Below are 23,977 nucleotides of genomic sequence, written 5' to 3'. Positions count from 1 at the left end.
GTCTGCTGAGGTGTGGCCCTGGCCATGGGGCCAGACACCATGTGGGGAGAGAGTTTGGCTACAAGAGGAGCATCAATGAACAGTAAGCATGACTGTGGTCATCAGCACTAACCGTACGTGTGTGACACTGTGGAGAAGCCTCAGCCCTCCTGATAGTGTGAGCAGTGTCATCTCCTTATCACACAGAGGAGGACATGAGGTTCCAGAGCTGAACTGTGAGTTGGGCGCAGGGCCCAGGTGCAGTTCCAGGCCTGAGTTCAGAGTCCCTTCTCTCCTCTGCCAGGTGACTTCCCAGCAATCTGGGCACAGGAAGGACATTTCTGATGGCTCTCACTCTTGGTATCCAGGGTTCCTCGCTGCCTCCCTGGAAACCTCAGAGAGCCTGTGCAGCTTTCTTACAGGGGAAGCAGGGGTGGAGCAGGACCCCATGGAAGCCAGAACCAGATGGGACAATGGCACAGTGTGGCCCTCCTCTGTGAAATGGAACAGCAGGCATTTCTCTTTTCCCAGGGTTGCAGTGAGGGGCAAGTGAGGCAATGCAAACAGTTGTTTGGAATTTAATATGGAAATGCAGATGAAAAGAGCAGGTGAATCAGATAGTGGCTGACTGTTAGATCAACCTCATTATAATGTTGAATCCCCCTGTGAATATTCTCCTCAAGCCCTAGTAAATGGAGCTGCTTGCCCCTGTGCAGAGCTTGGCTCTGGAAATTTTTCCCTATGATCTCCTTATCTGTAAAAATGAAGACAACTTTGTGAGAGAACTGCCCTGGATAGTCTCTATACCTCACCAAGGAGCCAAACTATTTTCATCCAGGTACAAAGAGGTTACTCCGATCCCTTACTGCATCCCTAGGGACTTCCTGTGGCCTCCAGCCTTGTTGTCCACAACTGAGCAAGGGTCCCACCTTCTCCAGCCCAACAGTGACACCATCCTCCTTTTCCCTCTGAGTTTCTGCACTGCAAACAATTATGGGGAGGGGTCCTTCTGGGTGCCAAGACCTGCTGACGCCTCAGCAACAGAGAGAAAATGTGGGGTCCCAACAGCTGAGTCTAGAATATGAACTTTTGCTCAAGGGACTCAAAACACCCTCCAGGAAATGCCCCCAGTCATCCTCAGGGAATGTGCTACTAAAAAGTTCTGTAATACTTGTACCATCAGGATACAGCTACCTTCTCTGCCTATGTCCAGGAGTTATGGGGAGATTCGGTCACTATGTTGTGAGTCAGTCCCCAAATTACATGAAGCTTTTCTTTCAGACTCACTGTCATCATTTCCAACGTGAGATGCCAGAATAAACAGTGAGCCTGTGCTTCTTCTCACTGTGATTTTTCTGAAGCTGAAAGAAAGACATTGATCCACCTCTCTGCCAAGGGGGCATTTATTCTCACTGGAAGGGAAGGGAACTTAAGCTTCATGAGAGAGAAGCTCTTGCCTATTTTGTTCCCTGCTGCTTCCCCAGCACCCAGAGCAGAGCCTGTATACAGCAGGTGCTCAATAAGTGCTGAGTAAAGAGAGCAGTAATACATTGAGGGAGTGCTCTCTGGAGCCAGGGTTGAGGTCAGATCTTGTGACTGGGTTAGTCACTCAGACTTTCATTCCCTCATCCCTGGAACCAGAGGGCTGGTCAGGATTGGAAAAGGTAAGAGCTGCGGAGCCCTCAGACTGGGGATTCTAGAGTTTCCCACTGTTTTCCCAGTGGGGCACCTTGAGCAAATAGCATAACATCTCTAGGCTTCAAATTCTCTGATATGTGGAAGGGGCTGAAATCAGGGGCACCCACTACAACACCTGATTCTTAGCTGTTGCTTAGACAATGGAGGGCATTCTTATTGACTTGTCATAACCAGGGGAAGAAGGATGTCATGCCATATTCATACTCATGGTGGCCTAGGTGCCTGGTCCAGACTTGAACTCTACATGGAGTTTCCTTTCTGGAACTTCATGCAATAGTAGGATCCTGTGTCTGTTGGGGTGATATTACTGATGCTTATGGTTAAGTCCATGTTGTTTCTCTTTGTGGCATCTGAAACTTTTGTTACTCAGGGGAAGTGGTCCCAATGGAAGGAGAAGATTAACTCCCAGCATGGCCCTGTCCTCTTGAACCACTTAACCATCCCAGTGGGGATCATGGAGGTCAGGGTGCAGCGCAGAGTGGCAGTCTGTCCAGCTGCAACAGATATTGACTTCTCAGGCTGGATCACTTGCAGCTCCAACTCACCTGCCACACCTGGAGGTAAAACAAAGCAGTCATTTATCCATCCTTATGTGATCCTACATATTTCTTCAAGGGTTTATTCACAACAGCTCATTGACTGAGTGCACCCCGCGAGCAGGCCTGGACTCAGCACATTGCACATACATGGCATGTGACCCTCACAATGAGCCTATAAGGTGAGACCCTATCACAAATGAGGAAGCGAAGGGACACCGAGACTCAGTGATGTGTCACACAGTAGGTCTAAGTGCCTCAGTACTCTCTGGAAGCATCATACTTCACCAAATGTTTCTGAGTGTTCACTTTCTGGCCTCATGGAGTGTTGCACTTTCTGATCAGACACTCTCAGGACCATGAGACTTCTTTAGAGCATTGTGTATGAGCTAATGGAATGGGTGTATTTTCTGGGCTGTGCATTTAACATCAAAAACCTCTGTGGATCAACTTCTCTCTTCCACATGCAAATCTATGCTGAGATCCCTTCATTAGTTTGGATACTTACGTGACAGTGATGGCAGAGCTTCCAAAAACACAATGAACAGGCAGTTCAAATGAGAAGTAACACAATGTTTTAAATCTCTGGGATTTTTTTTCCCATACTGAAATCACATTATATTAGTTTTCAAATGCTATTGTAATAAATTATTAAAAATGTAGTGCCTGAAATGTACTATCTTATAATTCTGGGATCAGGAATCCAAAATTAGTGTTGTTGGGCTAACACCAAGGGTCAGTCATGATGCATTTCTTCTGGTGATCTCTTCCTTGCTTTTCCAAATTCTAGAAGCTGCCCACATTCCTTTACTCATGGTTCCCATTTTCTTACCGTATCAAATTCTTGCCTCTATTCTCACTTCTCCTTTTCTGACTTTGACTTTCCTGCCTCCTTCTTACAAGGACTCCTGTGACTATGTCAGAGCCACTTTGATGATCTAGGATAATCTCTTAATAGCAAGAGTTATAACTTAACTACTTCTGCAAAATCTCATTTCCTGTGTAAGAGGAAACTATTCACAGGTTCTGGGTATTAGGATACAGACCTCTTTGCAGGGCCATTGTTCTGTCAACTACATGTCTCCGCAGACTATTATAGAAATAGGTTAGCATAAAAAAAAATTTTGTATGGGCCACTATCATACAGGCTGAGTGAGCAGGCTGAGTGAAATAAGTCAATCGGAGAAGGACAAACATTATATGGTCTCATTCATTTGGGGAATATAAAAAATAGTGGAAGGGAATAAAGGGGAAAGCAGAAAAAGTGAATGGGAAATATCAGAAAGGGAGACAGACATGAGAGACTCCTAACTCTGGGAAACGAACTAGGGGTGGTGGAAGGGGAGGTGGGCGGGGGGTGGGGGTGACTGAGTGATGGGCACTGAGAGGGGCACTTGATGGGATGAGTACTGGGTGTTATTCTAGATGTTAGCAAATTGAACACCAATAAAAAATAAATTTATAAAAAAAGAATCTGAAAGGACTATTCAAGCAGTCAATTGATGGAGTTCTTTGCAAAATAAAACTAGAAATCAATAGCAGAAGAAGTAATCAATATTCTCAAATGTATTTTTTTAAAGATTTTATTTATTTGTTCATGAGAAACACAGAGATAGAGGCAGAGAGAGAAGCAGGCGACCTATCAGGAGCCGGATGCAGGACCTGATCCAGGGATTCCTGGATCAGGACCTGAGCCAAAGACAGATGCTCAACCACTGAGCCACCCAGGCGCCCTCAAATGTATTGAAATGAAACAACACACTCTAAAAAAACCAAAAGGGCAAAGAAGGAATCATAGAGGATTTAGAAAACACCTTGGGGGCAGCCCCGGTGGCGCAGCGGTTTAGCGCCGCCTGCAGCCTAGGGTGTGATCTGGAGACCCTGGATCAAGTCCCACGTCAGGCTCTCTGCATGGAGTCTGCTTCTCCCTCTGCCTGTGTCTCTGCCTCTCTCTCTCTCTCTCTCTCTCTCTCTCTGCATCTCTATGAATAAATAAATAAAATCTTTAAAAAAAAACACCTTGGGATAAATGAAAATGAAAACACAACATGCTCAAACCCATGGTCTGTGGTGACAGCAGTGCCAGGTCAAAATTTATAGGTGTAATGCCTACATTTAGAGAGAGGCAAGATCACAAATCTATTAACAACTCTCATTGTAAGATATCAGAGAAATAAGTGAAAAATAAACCCAAAGCTAGCAGAACGAAGTAAAAAGGGCTAGTATAGAGATAAAAAATAATTTGAATAAAAAACAAGAGGGAAATTAAACAAACTGAAGAGTACCTCTTCAGAATAACCAACATAGTTGACAAAACATTAGCTAGATTGACTAACAAAAGAGAGAGAGAGAGAGATAGAGAGAGAGAAATGACTTCTCTAACTAAAGTCAGAAATAAGAGGAAGACGTTACTAAGAATATCGTAGAAATAAAGGAGATTCGAAAAGAATACACTGAACATTGTACACCAATAAATGGGAAATCTTAGATAAAATGGATGACTTTTTAGACACACACAACTTACCATGGCTGAATCATGAACATATAGAACTTCTGAATAGAATATCACTAATAAAGGGATTGAATCAATAATCAAAAATTTCCCAACAAAGAAAAGCCCAGGGCCATATAGCTTCACGAGAGACTCTTTCCAAAAATTAAAAAAAAAAAAAATCAAAAAAGTAACACTAATCCTCTTTAAACTATTCCAAAAAACATAAGAGGAAAGAAGTCTTCTAAGTAATTTCTAGTTATTTGAGACTCATCCTAGGGCAGCATTATGCTGATACCAAAGCCAACAAAGGCACTCCAAGAAAACTACACACCAATATCTTGTTTGAATATTGATGCAACAATGCTCAACAAAACATTAGCAAACCAAGCTCAACAGCATATTAAAAGAATTATACACAATATCCAAGTGGAATATCTTCCTGGAATGCAGAATGCAGATTCAACATATGAAAGTCAGACAGTGTAATAGTCCACATTTATAGAATGAAGGAAAATGAACATGATCATTTCTTTTGATTCAGAAAATCGGTCAACAAAATTAAAGATATTTCGTGATAAAAACAATCAATAAACTAGGAATAGATGGAAACCTACACAAAATGATAAAGTCATATATGAAATACCTATAACTAACATCATCCTACATGGGGAAGGTCTGAAAGGTTTCCTCTAAGACCAGGAACATGGCAAAGATGCCTACTTTCACCACTTGTATCAACACAATAGTAGAAATTCCAGAAATGTAATTAGGCAAGAAAAATTAATAAGTAGCATCCAAACTGCAAAGGACTGAGTAAAACTATATCTCTTTGCACATGACATGATTTCATGAGTAGCAATCTTAAAGGTTCCACACATAAACATAAACTGTTAGAGTTAATAATTGATTCAGCTCTTTTGTGTTATACAAATACAATAGTCATGAACCAGGAGCATTCTATATGCTAGTGATGAACAACTCAAAAAGGAAATTCAAACAATTCCACTTACACTGACATCAAAAACTATAAAATACTTAGGAGTAAATTTTTGTATGGAAAAAACACTGAAAAATGCAAAACATTGCTGAAAGAAATAAAAGAAGCCATAAATAAATGGAAAAACATCCCCCACTGGTGGGTTGGAAGGCTTCATCAGTACTACCTAAAGCAATCTTGATATTCAAACAATCACTATCAAAATCCCACGGCATTTTTTTTCAGAAACAGAAAAGCCCATTCTAAAATTCATATACAATCTCAAGGGATGTCAAATCACCAAACAATCCTGGAAAAGAACATAATTGGGGAACTCATACTTTTTATTTGAATACCTATTACAAACTGTAATACTCAGAGTACTATGATACTGAGAATAAGATACAAATATAGAGCAATGGAATAGCATAGAGGCCCCAGCAATGAATCCTCGCATATAAAGTCCAATAGTTTTCAACAACAGTGCTAAGATTATTCAATGGAGTAAGAACAGCCTTTTCATAAAGAATAACACTAAGTGCTGGGAAAACAAGATATCTAAATGTGAAGAACAAAATTGAACCCTTACTTTGCTCTACATAGAGAAATGAACTCAGATTGTTTGAAAGGACTTAAGTTTAAGAGCTAAAACCATAAACATCTGAGGAAAAACTATAGGCAAAACTCATGATATTGAATTTAGCAGTGATTTCTAGGGCATGACCCCAAAAGCACACATAAGAAAATAAAAAATATATGAATTGGTCTTCACCAAAATTAAAAGCTTTTGTACAGCAGAGGACAATATCAAAAGTGACAAAATAACTCACAGAATAAGAGAAAGTTAACTCAATGATGCAAAGCATATTTCTCACAATGGATTAATAACTAGCATTATAAAGAACTCCTATAATTCAGCAACCAAATAACAAAATGCCCAGTTAAAAAACGGACCAAAGACTACAATAGACATTTCTCCAAAGAAGGTATTCAAATGGTGAGAAAGCACATGACAAGATGTTGAAGATCACCAGTCATTGGAAAAATGAAAATCAAAACCACAGTGAGATATCTCTTCATTCCTTAGAATGGCTGGCTTTTATCAAAAACAAAACAATACAATACAATAAGAAATCAGAAAAGCTATAGATATCTAGGAATAAACCTAACCAAAAGGTAAAGGATCTGTACTCTGAAAACTATAGAACACTTATAAAAGAAATTGAGGAAGACATAAAAAATTGGAAAAACTTCCTGTGCTCATGGACGGGAAGAACCAATATTGTTAAAATATCTGCTACCCCAAACAATCTATATATTCAATGCTATCCTTAACAATACATCATCAGAATTTTTCAGAGAGCTGGAAAAAATAATGCTAAAATTTGTATGGAATCAGAAAAGATCCTGAAAAGCCAAAGGAATGTTGAAAAAAGAAAAACCAAAGCTGGTGGTATCACAATTTTGAACTTCAAGCTGTATTACAAAGTTGTGATCAGTAAGACAGAAAAATAGACACATACATCAGTAGAACTGAAGAGAGATCCCATAAATGAACCCTCAACTCTATGGTCAACTAATCTTTGATATTTTAATCTTTTATTTATTGAAAGAAAAGAATATCCAATGGAAAAAAATATTTTCAGCAAATTGTGTTGGAAAATTGGATAGCCACATACTGAAGAATGAAACTGGACCATTTTCTTACACATACAGAATAAAAAAACTCAAAATGGATGAAAGACCTAATGTGGGCAGGAATCCATCCAAATCCTAGAGGAGAATACAGGCAGCAATCTCTTTGACCTTGGTTGTAGCAACTTCTTGCTAGACACATCTCCAAAGACAAGGGAAACAAAAGCAAAAATGAACTACTGGGACTTGATCAAGATAAAAAACTTATGCACAGCAAATGAAACAGTTAATAAAACCCAAAGACAGCTTACAGAAAGGGAGAAGATATTTATAAATGCCTTATCAGATAAAGGTCTAGTATCCAAAATCTATAAAGAACTTATCAAACTCAACAGCCAAAAAAACAAATAATCCAGTCAAGAAATGGGTAGAAGACATGAACAGACATTTCTCCAAAGAAGGCATACAAATGGCCAACAGACATATGAAAAAATGCTCAGCAGTACTCCATATCAAGGAAGTGCAAATCAAAACCACAATGACATACCACCTCATGGCAGTCAGAATGGCTAAAATTAACAAGTCAGGAAATGAAAGGTGTTGGCAGGGATGCAGAGAAAGGAGAAGCCTCTTATACTGTTGGTGGGAATGCAAGCTGGTGCAGTCATTCTGGAAAACAGTATGGAGGTTCTTCAAGAAGTTGAAAATAGAGCAACCCTACAACCCAGCAGTTACACTATTAGGTATTTATCCAAAGGATACAGACATAGTGATTTGAAGGGGCACCTGTCCCCCAATGTTTAAACACAATGTCCACAATAGTCAAACTATGGAAAGAGCCCAGATATCCATGGATGGATGAATGGATAAGGAAGATATGGGGTATATATACAGTGGAATATTACTCAGCCATCAAAAAACTGAAATCTTGCCATTTGCAATGATGTGGGTTGAACAAAGTGAAATTAGTGAATCAGAGAAAGACAATTATCATATGACCTAACTCATATGTGGAATTTAAGAAACAACAAAGGATCATAGGGAAGGGAGGAAAAAATAAAATAAGACAAAATCAGAGGGAGAGAGAGAAACCACAAGAGACCCTTAATCCTAGGAAGCAAACTGACGGTTGCTGGAGAGGGGTGGGGAGGATGGGGTCATAGGCATTAAGGAGGGCACGTGATGTAATGAGCACGGGGTGTTATATGCAACTGATGAATCATTAACCTCTACCTCTGAAACTAACAGTACACTATATGTTAATTTTTTATTTTAAATTTAAGAAGGAAAGAAAAAATTCCATGAGCATGAGCGTTTGTGTATGCAGCTTTTTTCACACCCACCTATACATGTACACATATGAAGACACACACACACAGACAAACACACACAAGTGCATTCCCGCATATATATAATGTGTGGCCTAGCATGTTAGTATAGAGTTCATTTTGAGGAATAAATGAAATTATAAAACGTGTTAAAATTCAGTAAAAAATTTGACACATAGGAAACGTCCAGCACATCATTCATAAAAGTTTCTGAGTTCACAGAGCAGAACTGGAACTCTAGAGACCCCTGAGTGTGATAAGTGATGGCTCTTCTTCTGTCTGCCTCTCTGTGTTTTCTGATGTTTCTGCAATTAGCCTCCAATGAAAATGAAGGAGCATAACATGGTTAACAGAATGATCTGTGCAGCTGGGTGGCCTGGACATGAATCCCAGCTGGGCCACTCTGACTTAAATAAGTGATATTGGGCCTGCTGCTCTTCCTGCCTCAGGTTCCCCATCTGTGATCAGGACAGTCTGAGCTACCAGGCAGGGCATTGTGAGGATTAGATCAACGAACACACGCAACATTGTCATTGTTATCCATTGAAGCATCAACTGTTTGGACACCTCTGGTAACCAGCTGCAGGTGATGGATTCATAGAGGAAATGCTCAGATCCCTAATGTCATGCTCTCAGATGATACCCAGTCCTTGGCCTTCTTTGGCAAGCCTAGGTAGCACATCTGTGCTTACCTGGAGGCCTTCAGTGTCCACGGGCAGGGAGAGGTTGAGGAGTCAGGGAAAGGGGAGTCTCCCCCAAGGCAATGCTCACCTGTGAGTCCCAACAGCAGAGCCAGCAGCAGGTAGGGAGGGGGGCTGGGTTCAGAGGCAGGAGCTGACATTGTGGAGGCCAGAGGACCCTGCTCTGTGCAAACGTGTGTGCTGGGGAAAATGAGCCTCTGTTCTGTAGAAAAGAAATACCCACCCCTCATGTGATATAAGGGAAGCATCTCTGATGCAGTGACATAGCTGTGAGGCAGCAATCTGCTTCTGCATTGTGAAACAGAAGTCATGTACAGAAGACCTTACATGGTGAGGAGGAAATGTAGGAAGAGGCCTTTTCTTATGTTTCAGAGGGAGTGGACAGTTCTAGCAGAAACAATGGTTCCTGCCAACCTGGGGCCTCTGCGCTTTGCACTGGGCCCCTCCCCCCATCTGGAGGTCTTCCAGGTGATTCTTCACTTAGAATCTCCAAGCCAAGAAGAATCTGTGGTTGGGGGCTTGTCCTAAACTCCTGAGCCAATGACACTTGGGGGTGGCTAGCTTGTGCCCTCATTCGGTACCTTCCTCCACCAAGAGCTACTGTACTGGAGGAAGGAATGGGTTTGACAGGACCTGAAAAACTTGGGGATCAAATGAGGTCTGCTCCACAACTGACTCCCTATTGTAACCCTTTATTGATGGAACTGGTAAAACTTCACCTCAATGCACAGTGCACTGTGGACCTCAGAAAGGGTTGTGCTTGGGGCACCTCACTGGCTTATTGGTGGAGTTAGTAACTCTTGATTCAGGGTTGTGTTTTTGGGCCCCAAGTGGGTGTAGAGATAACTTTTTGTCTAGAAAAAACAATCTATAAAACAATCTATAACAAACAATCTATAAAAAGTCTATAAAAAAGAAGAAGTTGCATGTGTTTGCATCATTTCTTTTCTTTCAGGAGAGGAAGTGGGTTTCACTGTCCTCAAAATCACATTCCCAGGCATTTATCTGATGGATATGAAGACTACAGCCTCACAAAAACCTGTGTGTGAATGTCTACAGAAGCCTTCTTTGTAATGGTAAAAAGCTGGTAACAAGTAAAATACCCAGTGATAAGTGAATGGTGGAACCAAGTGTGCTACATTTCTACGAGGAAATACTACTCAGCAATAAAAAGGAATAATTTATTTTCATGTGCACAGCTTGTAAGTTTCCAAAGGCATTACATTGTGTGAACAAAATCAATCTCATGATGTCACATACTGTGTGACTCCACTGACACAACATTCTTGACATTATAGAGAACAGATTGGCATGTGCCAGAGGTTGGTGTGATGGAGCTGACTGTCCCTAAGAAAGAGTAGCACAAGGGTAACCTCTGTGGCCACAGAACTGTTTGTACCCTGAATATGGTGGTGGTTACACAAAATACACATAAGCAGGTGGACACGCACAAAAGCTAGGGGTGTTACACGATTGAGCTATAAAATCCAATATCATTATAATGAGGACACTGACTATGATGTTATCCAACATTAAAATATTATGTTGATGGGGTAAAGATGTGCATACGTGGGTGGGTCAGGAGTGACAGAGCATTGTATCCCAATCATCCATAGTGGGAAGTCAGTGAATATTTCCGACGGGCAAGAAGTGGCAATATAAGCATGCTATCTGAGTTCTGGCTATCATCTCTAGAAGAAGCAGTTAAAAATAACCAAGTAAGTGCTCGCTTTGGCAGCACATATACTAAAATTGGAATGGTACAGAGAGGGTTAGCATGGCCCCTGCACAGGAATGACATGCAAAATAATCAATTAAAAGACTATAAAATGGTTGCCTCTGGGAGATAGAGAATAGTGGGAGGTAGGGAGACTCTAATCTTCATACGTAGAACATATAGAACTATTTGCCTCTGAAACCATGTGCATATGTAAGTTTAATGAAGGTAAAAACTAAGCTAGTTGAGCTGATTGGTGTTGGAAGAGTTACACATAAGAGAATGTCCATACTTTGAGCATTAGTATGAGTGTGATAAGCTTGTTGGAATAAGATTGATGTTCAAAACTCAATTACAATCCTATAAAGCAGTTCCAAACCTCAATGGCGATATGCTTCATAAAAAGAATCATACATGGATGGAGTGGTTTACTATATGGCAAAGATGGCTGTGCTGACCAGTGAGTGCTGGATAATTTATCCCAATGGGAGAAAAAATGCAAGATTCCTGTCATTTATCACACACACACACACGCAACTCAGAAGAACAAAGCTAGATCAGGTATAAATGGAAAGAGCAAAACTTCATCAAAGATTAAAAGCTTATTTTGTGCTACAGTAGCTCCCAAATGATACTAACTCTGCTGCTATGTGGACCATGGCAGAAGAACACGAGGGATCCTCTCATGTGTGCCCAAGGGTAGAGAGAAATACTTGTAAAGTTGTCTTACCCAAATAGTAGGTTAGCTTTAATATCATCCTCAGAAGAATCTCTAAGCAGTAGCATATTCTTATAATACACAGCTATAGAGCTGTGGAAAGTTAATAAAGTGGAGCTACGTATAGCAACATGAAGAAATCCCACAAGCTGTATTAAGCATAAAAAATAAAAGTTGCAGAATGTCGTATAGGGTGTAATAGCATTTATATAAAATATAAAACATGCAAGTAAAATTGGATAATGCTTAAGGATTATCGTATGTTGTGAAATTATAAAATCAAATTTGAGAATGAGAAACTCCAGAGGAAGGGCAAGATGGCAGAAGAGTAGGGGTCCTCGACTCACCTGGTCCCACCAACTTACCTAGATGACTTTCAAAACATCCTGAACACCTACGAATTTGACCTGAGATTCAAAGAGAGAACAGCTGGAATGCTACCGACAGAAGGGTTTTCACTTCTAACAAGGTACGAAGGCGAGAAAAAAAAAAAAAATAAATGAAAAAGAATCACGTGGGGGAGGGGCACCGCGAGTAGCAGGGCTAAAGGGGAGCAGCGGGAGCCTCAGGGACAGGAAAGCCCAGCTCTGGAGAAGTGGGAACTTGAAAAACCTCGCCAGAATTTCCCCTGATGGAAAAGTGCTTAGTAGGGAAATCGGGCAAAATCCCAGGAGGGGCCGTGAAGCCTCAAGATTCCCCGAGTCACTATTAGAGGAGGGGCTCCCGGGGGAAAGCTCACCGCAAACCTCGGGTCCCATATCCATAAAGGGCTGGAGCACCACAGCCCCGGTTGGTCAGGTGGGCCTGCTCTAGACGGAGGTGGCTGTGCCCCATTCCCTTTGGGAGAGGCGGCCCCCAGGAGCTGGGGCCCAGCAGCACAGGGCCCCGGATCCCAGGCCATCCAAGCCGGGGATCCTGCGTTCCCCCGGGACAGGCGGAACAGGGGAGGGCACAGGACACTGAGAACTGTCCTGCCACTAGGTGACTCCAAGTTGTGCAGATCAGTGCACCCGCGCCTGCCCCGGGAGCACGTAGGCCAGTGTGGACTGGAAGACTGCATTAGTTCCTCTCGGGGAGCTGACTCCAGAGCTGGAGAGCTGGCCACCGCCACCATTCTGTTTCCTCCTGGTTTCACCAAGTGCCCGGGAGAGGTGCGGCCGCCAGGGAACAAAGGCCTCACAGGATAAACAGCTCTTACTGAGCCGGGCACCTGGCAAGGGGCGGGACATCTCCGCCCAGGCACAGACACCTGAGAATCAGCACAGCAGACTGCTCCCCCTGAAGACCAGCTGGAAGTACAGGGCAGGACCAAGTTCTTGACCAAGCAGTGATGGAAACCTCCAGGACCAAGGGAAAATAGTATATAGAACTAAAGCCCCCCCCCCCTTTATTTTTTAACCTTTTTTTTCCTTTTTCCATTACAACCTGTTTTTGTATCAGACTAAAAACTTCCAATATTTTTTTCTCTTTTTCCACCTTAACTACAATATTTTACCAGCTGTTCAGTTTTAAGTTCTTTTCCTTTTTCACTTTCATATTTCTACAATTACATGTCTTAGATACATTTTTCACTTCTGGATTTCCTTCAACCTATTCAGTTTAATTTTGGGAGATACACGAGAAATGGATTAATGCTTTGTGTTTTGTGTTTTCCCTGCCTCGTTTTGTTCTACAATGTGGAAGGTAATAACTTCTAAAACATGACCAGCGTAGACTGAGAACCAAGTGGAATACTGTGCTGGTTCATTCTGTGAGATTACATTCTCTCCTCACTCCCATTCTGCACCCCTCTTTTATCTTGTTTATGTTTTGGTGGTCATTGTTGGGGCTATAATTCTATAAGTGTTGCTGTTTTATATAAATCTGGGGTTGAGCATGTTCTAACATACAGAACAAAATACACTCAGAACCAAGAGAATCACCCTCTAGGACTCCTCAGGTAGAATACATTCTCTCTCTACCCCCCTTTTTTTCTTTGTTCTCTTTTTCTGCTTTACTTTTGTTTTCTTTTTCTTCTTCTTTGGGGTTTTTGGCCTCTTATTTTTTCTACTTTGTTTTAAAATTTATTTTTCACATTAGTGGTCCTTTTGTTTTATTTTGTTCTGATCTTCTTTTTCATTTTCTGGTCTCTGACCTCTTTGGAATCATCTAGGGTGTACTTTACGTAGGTTGTGGCTGATATTTTTGACTCAGCCTGCTCATACAGCCACTCTGCACTGAACAAAATGACTAGAAGAAAGAACTCACCACAAAAGAAAGAACCAGAATCAGTACTCTCTGCCACAGAGTTACAGAATATGGATTTCAATTCGATGTCAGAAAGCCAATTCAGAAGCACAATTATAAAGCTACTCGTGGCTCTGGAAAAAAAATAAATAAAAGACTCTAGAGATTTCATTGCTGTAGAGTTGAGATCTAATCAGGCTGAAATTAAAAATAAGTTAAATGAGATGCAATCCAAACTTGATGTCCTAACTTCTAGGGTTAATGAGGTGGAAGGAAGAGTGAGTGACATAGAAGACAAGTTGATGGTAAGGAAGGAAGCTGAGGAAAAAAGGGAAAGCCAATTAAGAGACAATGAGGAAAGGCTTAGGGAAATAAATGATAGCATGGGAATATAACTGTGGTTACAGAGGAGGCCAAGAGGGAGAGTGCCACAAAGTATATTTGAACAAATCATAGCTGAGAACTTCCCTAATTTGGGGTGGGAACCAGGCATTCAAATCCAAGAGATAGAGAGGTCCCTCCCAAAAATCAATAAAAACCATTCAACACCTCAACATTTATTAGTGAAACTTGCAAATTCCAAAGATAAAGAGAAAATCATGAAAGCGACAAGAGACTAGAGATTCTTAACTTATATGGGGAGAAACATAACAGCAGATTAACAGCAGACCCATCCACAGAGACCTGGCAGGCCAGAAAGGGCTGGCAGCATATATTCAGGGTACTGAAAGAGAAGAACATGCAGCCAAGAATACTTTATCCAGCAAAGCTGTCATTCAGAATAGAAGGAGAGAGAAAGAGCTTCTAAATAGGCAGAAGCTGAAAGAATATGTGACCACCAAACCAACTCTGCAAGAAATATTAAGGGGGACTCCGTAAAAGAAAGAAGAAGTCCAAAGTAGTAATCCACAAACACAGGACTGAATAGGTATTATGATGACACTAAATTCATATCTTTCAATTCATATCTTTCAATTATTCTCTGGACATGAATGGGCTAAATGATCGCATCAAAAGGAGCATGATATTGAACTGGATGAAAAATCAAGACCCATCTATTTGCTGTCTACAAGAGAATCATTTTAGACCTAAGGACACCTCCCACCTGAAAACGAAACGGTGGAGAACTACTTATCATTCAAATGATCCTCAAAAGAAAGCAGGGGTAGGCATCCTCATAGCAGATAAATTAAAGTTTATCCCAAAGACTGTAGTAAGAGATGAAGAGAGACACTATATCATACTTAAAGGGTCTATCCAACAAGAAGACTTAACAATCAAGAATATTTATGCCCCTAATCTGGGAGCTGCCAAGTATATCAATTAATAACCAAAGTAAAGAGATACTTAGATACTAAAGCACCAGTTGTAGGAGACTTCAACACAGCTCTTTCTGCAAATGACAGATTTTCTAAGCAGAACATCACCAAAGAAACAAGGGCCTTATATGACATACTGGACCAGATGGATTTCAGATATATACAGAACTTTCCATCCGAATGCAACTGAATACACATTCTTCTCAGGGCATATGGAACTTTCTACAGAATAGACCACATACTGGCTCACAAATCAGATCTCAACCGATACCAAAAAAGATTGGGATGTCCGCTGCTTATTTTCAGACCACAATGCTTTGAAACCAGGACTCAAGCAGAAGAAGAAATTTGGAAGAAAGTCAAACATATGGAGGTTAAGGAGCATCCTACTAAAAGAGGAAAGGGTCAACCAGGAAATTAGAGAAGAACTAAAAAGATTCATGGAAAGTCATGAAAATGATGATACGACCATTCAAAATCTTTGGGATACAGCAAAAGCAGTCCTGAGAGGGGAATACATCGCAATACAAGCAACCCTCAAAAAACTGGGAAAAAACCAAATACACAAGCTAACCTTGCACCTAAAGGAACTGGAGAAAGAACAGCAAGTAAAACCTACACCAGGCAGAAGAAGGGAAATAATAAAGATTCAAGCAGAACTCAATGAAATAGGGACCAGAAGAACTGTAGAACAGATCAACTAAACCAGGAGTTGTTTCTTTGAAAGAATTAATAAGATAGATAAACCACTAGCCAGACTTATTAAAAAGAAAAAAGACTCAAATTAATAAAATCATGCATGAAAGAGGAGAGATCACAACCAATAACAAGGAAATACAAACGATTTTAAAAACTTATTATGAGCAGCTATATGCCAACAAATTAGGCAATCTAGAAGGAATGGATGCATTTCTGGAAAACCACAATTACCAAAACTGTAACAGGAAGAAATAGGAAACTTCAACAGGACAATGACCAATGAGGAAATTGAAGCAATCATCAAAAACTTCCCAAGACACACAAGTCCATGGCCAGATGGCTTCTCAGGGGGAATTCTATCAAATGTTTCTTTTTAAAAAAGATTTTATTTATTTATTCATGATAGACACACAGAAAGAGAGAGAGAGGCAGAGACACAAGCAGAGGAAGAAGCAGGCTCCATGCAGGGAGTCTGACATGGGACTCGATCCCAGGTCCCCAGGATGACGCCCTGGGCAGAAGGCGGCACTAAACCGCTGAGCCACCCTGGCTGCCCTCTGTCAAATGTTTAAAGAAGAAATAATACCTATTCTATTAAAGCTGTTCCAAAGGATAGAAAAGGATGGAATATTTCCAAACTTGTTTATGAGTCTAGCATCACCTTGATTCCAAAACCAGACAAAGACCCCACCAAAAAGGACAAGCATAGACCAATATCCCTGATGAACACAGAAGCAAAAATTCTCAACAAGATACTAACCAATAGGATCCAACAGTACATTAAGATGATTCACCATGATCATCACCAGGGATGATTCATCCCTCGGATGCAAGGTTGGTTCAACACTCATAAAACAATCAACATGATAGAAAACATCAACAAGAGAAAAAACAAGAACCATATGATCCTCTCAATAGATGCAGAGAAAGTATTTGAAGAAACACAGAATCCATTCCTGATCAAAACTCTTCAGAGAATGAACAGAAATCTCACATATGAACAGAAATCTCACAGAGGAAGACATAGACATGGCCAACAAGCACATGAGAAAATGCTTTGCATCACTTGCCATCAGGGAAATACAAATCAAAACCACAATGAGATACCACCTGACACCAGTGAGAATGGGGAAAATTAACAAGGCAGAAAACCTCAATTGTTGGAGAGGATGTGGAGAAAGGGGAACCCTCCTGCACTGTTGGTGGGAATGTGAACTGGTGCAGCCACTCTGGAAAACTGTGTGGAGGTTCCTCAAAGAGTTAAAAATAGATCTGCCCTACGACCCAGCAATTGCACTGCTGGGGATTTACCCGAAAGATACAGATGCAATGAAACGCTGGGACACCTGCACCCCGATGTTCATAGCAGCAATGTCCACAATAGCCAAACTGTGGAAGGAGCCTCGGTGTCCATCGAAAGATGAATGGATAAAGAGATGTGGTTTCTCCCAGGGAGTTGGGGCAGGACCCAGAAGGGCGGGGATGCCCTCGGGCTCCCCGGGACAGTAACAGCAACTGAGCGCCCAGGAGAGTGCGCCGAGCTCCCTAAGGGCTGCAGCGCGCACGGCGGGACCCGGCGGGACCCGGCGGACCCGGAGCAGCTCGGAGGGGTCCGGGCGGCGGCTCCGCGGAGGGGGCTGCGCGGCCCCGGGAGCAGCTCGGAGGGGCTCGGGCAGAGGAAGAGGCTCCGTGCGGAGGGGGCTGCGCGGTTCCAGGAGCAGCTCGGGGGGCTCGGGCGGCGGCTCCGCGGAGGGGTTGCGCGGCCCGGGAGCGCGAATCCACCAGCGCAGGCTCCGGAGCACAGGCGCCGGGACACAGCCCAGGATCCGGCCTCCCCCGGGACAGGCAGAGGCCGGGAGGGCCCAGGACAGCAAGGACGCTCCTGCCCCAGCTGAGCAGATCAGCGGCCCCGCCCGGGAGCCTCCAGGCCCTGCAGACGGAGACCTCCGGAGTTCCTGCCGGAGCTGAATCCAGGTTTCCAGAGCTGCCCCGCCACTGGGGCTGTTTCTCCTGCGGCCTCACGGGTAACAACCCCCACTGAGCCCTGCACCAGGCAGGGGCACAGCAGCTCCCCCAACTGCTAACACCTGAAAATCAGCACAACAGGCCCCTCCCCCAGAACACCAGCTAGACTACCTGACAACTTCCAGGAGAAGCCAAGGGACTTAAAGTACACAGAATCAGAAGATACTCCCCGGTGGTTCTTTTTTTTTTTTTTTTTTTTTTTTTTTTTGTTTTGTTTTGTTTTGCTTTTTGATTTGTTTCCTCCTCCCCCACCCCTTTTTTTCTCCTTTCTTTTTTCTTCTTCTTCTTTTTTCTCTTTTTTCTTTTTTTTTTTTCGTTTTTTATTTTTCTTCCCTTTTTTTTCTCTTTCTCTTTTCTTTCCTTCTTTCTCTCCTCTCTTTTCTCTTTTTTCCCAATACAACTTGCTTTTGGCCACTCTGCACTGAGCAAAATGACTAGAAGGAAAACCTCACCTCAAAAGAAAGAATCAGAAACAGTCCTCTCTCCCACAAGTTACAAAATCTGGATTACAATTCAATGTCAGAAAGCCAATTCAGAAGCACTATTATACAGCTACTGGTGGCTCTAGAAAAAAGTATAAAGGACTCAAGAGACTTCATGACTGCAGAATTTAGAGCTAATCAGGCAGAAATTAAAAATGAATTGAATGAGATGCAATCCAAACTAGAAGTCCTAACGACGAGGGTTAACGAGGTGGAAGAACGTGAGTGACATAGAAGACAAGTTGATAGCAAAGAGGGAAACTGAGGAAAAAAGAGACAAACAATTAAAAGACCATGAGGATAGATTAAGGGAAATAAACGACAGCCTGAGAAAGAAAAACATACGTTTAATTGGGGTTCCCGAGGGCGCCGAAAGGGACAGAGGGCCAGAATATGTATTTGAACAAATTCTAGCTGAAAACTTTCCTAATCTGGGAAGGGAAACAGGCATTCAGATCCAGGAAATAGAGAGATCCCCCCCTAAAATCAATAAAAACCGTTCAACACCTCGACATTAATAGTGAAGCTTGCAAATTCCAAAGATAAAGAAGATCCTTAAAGCAGCAAGAGACAAGAAATCCCTGACTTTTATGGGGAGGAGTATTAGGGTAACAGCAGACCTCTCCACAGAGACCTGGCAGGCCAGAAAGGGCTGGCAGGATATATTCAGGGTCCTAAATGAAAAGAACATGCAACCAAGAATACTTTATCCAGCAAGGCTCTCATTCAAAATGGAAGGAGAGATAAAGAGCTTCCAAGACAGGCAGCAACTAAAAGAATATGTGACCTCCAAACCAGCTCTGCAAGAAATTTTAAGGGAGACTCTTAAAATTCCCCTTTAAGAAGAAGTTCAGTGGAACAGTCCACAAAAACAAGGACTGAATAGATATCATGATGACACTAAACTCATATCTCTCAATAGTAACTCTGAATGTGAATATACAATGGAATATTACTCAGCCATTAGAAATGACAAATACACAACATTTTCTTCGACGTGAATGGAACTGGAGGGTATAATGCTGAGTGAAATAAGTCATTCAGAGAAGGACAAACATTATATGGTTACACTCATATGGGGAATATACAAAATAGTGAAAGGGAATAAAGGGGAAAGGAGAAAAAATAAGTGGGAAATATCAGAAAGGGAGACAGAACATGAGACTCCTAACTCTGGGAAACGAACTAGGGGTGTCAGAAGGGGAGGTGAGTGGGGGTGGAGGTAACTGGGTGATGGGCACTGAGGGGGGCACTTGATGGGATGAGCACTCGATGTTATTCGTTAAGTTGGCAAATTGAACACCAATAAAAAAATAAATTTATAAAAAATAAATAAAGAAACAAAAAAAATAATAAAAAGTCTATCAATTTGGAAAAGAAAAGAAAAAGAAGAAGGAAAGCAAAGAAAAATCTTGGTTGCAATATTAAAACATACCTCTAACTTCAAAAAAAAAAAAACTCTTCAGAGTGTAGAGAAAGAGGGAACATCTCTCAGTATCTTAAGAGGCATCTATGAAAAGCCCACAGGAAATATCATTCTCGGTGGGGAAAAACTGAGAGCCTTTCCCCTTTCCCCACTGTTATTCAACATAGTACTAGAAGTCCTAGCCTCAGCAATCAGACAACAAAAAGAAATAAAAGGCATTCAAATTGGCAAAGAAGAGGTCAAACTCTCCCTCTTCACAGATGACATGATACTGTATATAGAAAACCCAAAAGTTTCCACCTCAAGATTGCTAGAACTCATACAATTTGGCAGTGTGGCAGGATACAAAATCAATGCCCAGAAATCAATGGCATTTCTATACACTAACAATGAGACTGCAAAAAGAGAAATTAAGGAATCAGTCCCATTTATAATTGCACCCAAAACCATAAGGTACCTAGTAACAAACACAACCAAAGAGGTAAGGGATCTATACCCTAAAAATTGCAGAAAACTTCTGAAAGAAATTGAGGAAGACACAAAGAGATGGCCATGCTCATGGATTGGAAGAATTAATATTGCCAAAATATCTATACTACCCATGGCAATTTGCATGTTCAATGCAATCCCTATCAAAATACCATGGACTTTCTTCAGTGAGTTGGAACAAATCATCTTAAAATCTGTCTGGAATCCAACAAGACCCTGAATAGCCAGGGGAATATTGAAAAAGAAAACCAGAGCCAGGGGCATCACAATGCTGTATTACGAGTTGTACTACAATGCTGTGGTCATCAAGACATTGTGGTACTGGCACAAAAACAGACACATAGCAGCAATATCCACAATAGCTAAACTGTGGAAGGAGTCTCGGGGTCCATCAGGAGATGAATGGATAAAGAAGATGCGGTCTATGTATACAATGGAATATTCCTCAGCCATTAGAAATGACGAATACCCACCATTTCCTTCGACGTGGATGGAACTGGAGGGTATTATGCTGAGTGAAAGAAGTCAATCGGAGAAGGACAAACATTCTATGGTTACACTCATACGGGGAATATAAAAAATAGTGAAAGGGATTATAGGGGAAAGAAGAGAAAATGAGTGAGAAAATCAGTGAGGGTGACAGTGAGGGTGACATGAGAGGCTCCTAACTTTGGGAAATGAACGAGGGGTGGTGGAAAGGAGGTGGGTAGGGGGATGGGGTGACTGGGTGATGGGCACTGAGGGGAGCACTGGATGGGATGCACACTGGGTGTTATACTATATGTTGGAAAGTCAAACTCCAATAAAAAAAGGGAGAATGAAAAACTCTAAATTCACTCAGTGTTTTCAAAAGAAACAGAACATCACGGCTAAATGTTAATATTTGGCATAGATCCGGCGGTAGGACTGAGGATTTTTATTCTATTTCTCTATATTTCAGAACTGAAAAATGCTTTCCATGTAGACATTTCAAAATAGATCGATGTTAAATTAAAATCTTACTTGCGGAACTTCTGTCGAAAAGTAAAATGTGCTCATTCAAAATATGGAAGCAGTCTAAGTGACCATTGTAGATGAATGGATAAAAATGGTGGTGTATGTGTGTGTGTATACATATACATATACATATACATACACATATACATATACATATACATACAGACGTGATATGTGTGTATATATATGCCATATAATTATACACATATAATGCTGTATCACTCAGCTTGAAAAGGATGAAATCTTGCCATTTGCAACAACATGGTTGGAGCTAGAGAGTGCAATGCTGAGTGAAATAAGTCACTCAGAGAAAGAAAAACACCACCTAATTTCCCTTATATGTGGAATTGAAGAAACAAAACAAAAGGTTAAAAAACCCAAACCAAAAAACAGAAGCTTGACAAGCTTGACTATAGAGAACAAACTGATGGTCACCAGAGGAGATCGGGTGTGGGAATGGGTGATTGGTGAAGGAGATTAACATTACACCTAACAGGATGCGCATTGAGTAATGTATAGAATTATTGAATCACTATATTGTACACCTAAAACTAATATAACACTGTATGGTAACTACACTGGAATTAACATTAAAAAAATAAAAAACAAAAGTCAAATGTGCTCTGAAAATTAAGGGTTGTTCCTGATCAGGAGCAGAATGGAAACCTTGTTTTCTTGACCCACTTGATTCTCCTTTAAGACAGAGGTAGGGCCAGTTTGAAGCTCAGTCCATCAGGATTCAGACATCTCTGGGTCCCACAGATCAAAGTCCATCCTCCATGCAGCTCTGAAGCTCAGAGAGAAGGAACATCAGAGATGTGAGGAAGGGATCGTGTCCAGGGTAGGAGTTAAGACTGGCAGCTTCTCCCCCCACCCCCCCGCCCCCGCGTGAGCTTCTTGGACAGAGTGGGAGGCAATGGATTGCAGAGCATGCAGGAGCAGTCGGGAAAATCATGCACTCATTCACTCATTCTTGTATTAATTCCCCAAATACCTCTTGAGCACCTACCATGTGGCAGGCACTCTGCAAAACTGGACTCATGGTGCAGATCAGAAAAAAGACGCCAACTCACCTCACCCCAGCCCCTCTGTCTCAGTTCTGAGCTCTTTCACACCCACATTTATCTTTCCCACTAGTCAGAGCCTTGCAGTCGCTTAGTGGGCTCCATTCATAGTCTTAGTAATACTTTCCTTAATCATTCCAAAGATAAGTCCTATGAATCCTGAGATACATAAAATTATATGAGGGCACTCTTGGACTTTGAAGATCAAAGCTTTGACCTTCATCCCAACTCCACAACTGGGATCCCCACCCAGGACTCCAAGGGACTTCATTTAAAAATCTTCAGACCCAAGGGCACTGTAGGATGCATGAGAGCTGGAAGCCTCTGAGATTTCCAACAACATTTAGAGAAAACAAGAGCTTCCCAACCTTCACTTGAAGCTAGATCCCCCTGGTGTACTGTGTAAAATAGTGGGCTCACTTTGGACTCCTTTGGACAGCCCATGATGGTGACATGACTTCTCTCTCTAGGCACTAAGGCCTACCTCCAAATCACCTGTTACAGGTTCTGTCGCCTGCAGATGTAGGTGACTATGAAGCTCATCGCCAGCAGCACCTTGAAGCCCAGAAACAAAGCTACAAAGAAAAGAACAGGCATCCCAATGGGCAACAGGAGACATCAAATGGGGGGCTCTGTGAGTTTAAATACCTCACTCCACTCAGGAGACAAGGTGAACCAGGAGCTCAGAGCAGTAGAGGTGAGCTTAACTGGGCTTCCAGTGGGCTTGTATGTGCCATGGGGTGCTGTGGACAGTATGAGGTTGGCCTGGATGGGAGATTGTACTTCATGTTGCACCCTACAGGTGAGCACCCGCTCAGACTCCTGGCCTGACACATTCACCAAATGCAAGCTTCCCAAGGTGTAGTGCCCATCACTATTCTCCTTGGATGTGAGTTGCTCAGCTCCCTTGAATGTAGGACAGTTCTCTAACCAACTGAGATGCACACTCTCTGGATAGAGTCTCTGCACGTGGCAGATAGCCACCAATCCAAGGAGGGTGATGACTGGGACACTGTCACTGAACAGGGAAATGATACAGATTAGAGAGAGCAGACTCCTACTTGAGGATGTCCACTGTGGGAGCCTGGGAGTTCCTTGAAGATGGGTCATCTGTGGGAGGTCCACCTCAGAGGAAGATTCAGGTACCCATTAAGTAAATGCATAGCAGAATGAAAGTGAATTGAGTCCATGCTTGATGCATGGTTGGATGCAGGAATGCATGGATGAAAGAATGAATAGTATTGATGAAACTCTCAGGCTAATTCACCTGGAACTGTTTACTGAAATTCCTGGAAAGAAGTTTTGCTTCATTTCTCATGTTCTTTGTCTTGGCCCAATGTCTGACGGCCTGGTTAGGTCAAGGTGGGGACTCACTACATACTCTTAGTAACATATCTTGGCACCAATATATGAAAATTACAAATTGGGTTGCCATATGGCAGGAGGGGAAGGAGACCAATGTACAAGGA

General features: G+C 42.0%; 1 long non-coding RNA gene and 1 other non-coding gene across 3 annotated transcripts; one reads left to right on the top strand and one right to left on the bottom strand.

The window, feature by feature from the left end:
* Window positions 1–1,806: 1,806 nt before the first annotated feature.
* LOC119877471 lies at window positions 1,807–23,083 on the bottom strand. 2 transcript variants are annotated; one of them, XR_005377688.1, is made up of 3 exons: window positions 22,993–23,083; window positions 22,129–22,231; window positions 1,807–2,231 (listed from the first exon to the last, which is right to left on the bottom strand). It is a non-coding gene; the product is annotated as an uncharacterized LOC119877471 (long non-coding RNA). The 2 variants fall into 2 exon arrangements; XR_005377689.1 differs by having other exon boundaries at window positions 22,929–23,051.
* On the top strand, window positions 11,070–11,176 carry LOC119865787. Its single transcript, XR_005378146.1, has one exon. It is a non-coding gene; the product is annotated as a U6 spliceosomal RNA (small nuclear RNA).
* Window positions 23,084–23,977: the final 894 nt, after the last annotated feature.

Source organism: Canis lupus, chromosome 24, assembly GCF_011100685.1.
Source record: "Canis lupus familiaris isolate Mischka breed German Shepherd chromosome 24, alternate assembly UU_Cfam_GSD_1.0, whole genome shotgun sequence".
Taxonomy (NCBI): domain Eukaryota; kingdom Metazoa; phylum Chordata; class Mammalia; order Carnivora; family Canidae; genus Canis; species Canis lupus.
Note: the sequence above shows the minus strand (reverse complement) of the source record. Positions and strands in the feature narration are given on the sequence as shown.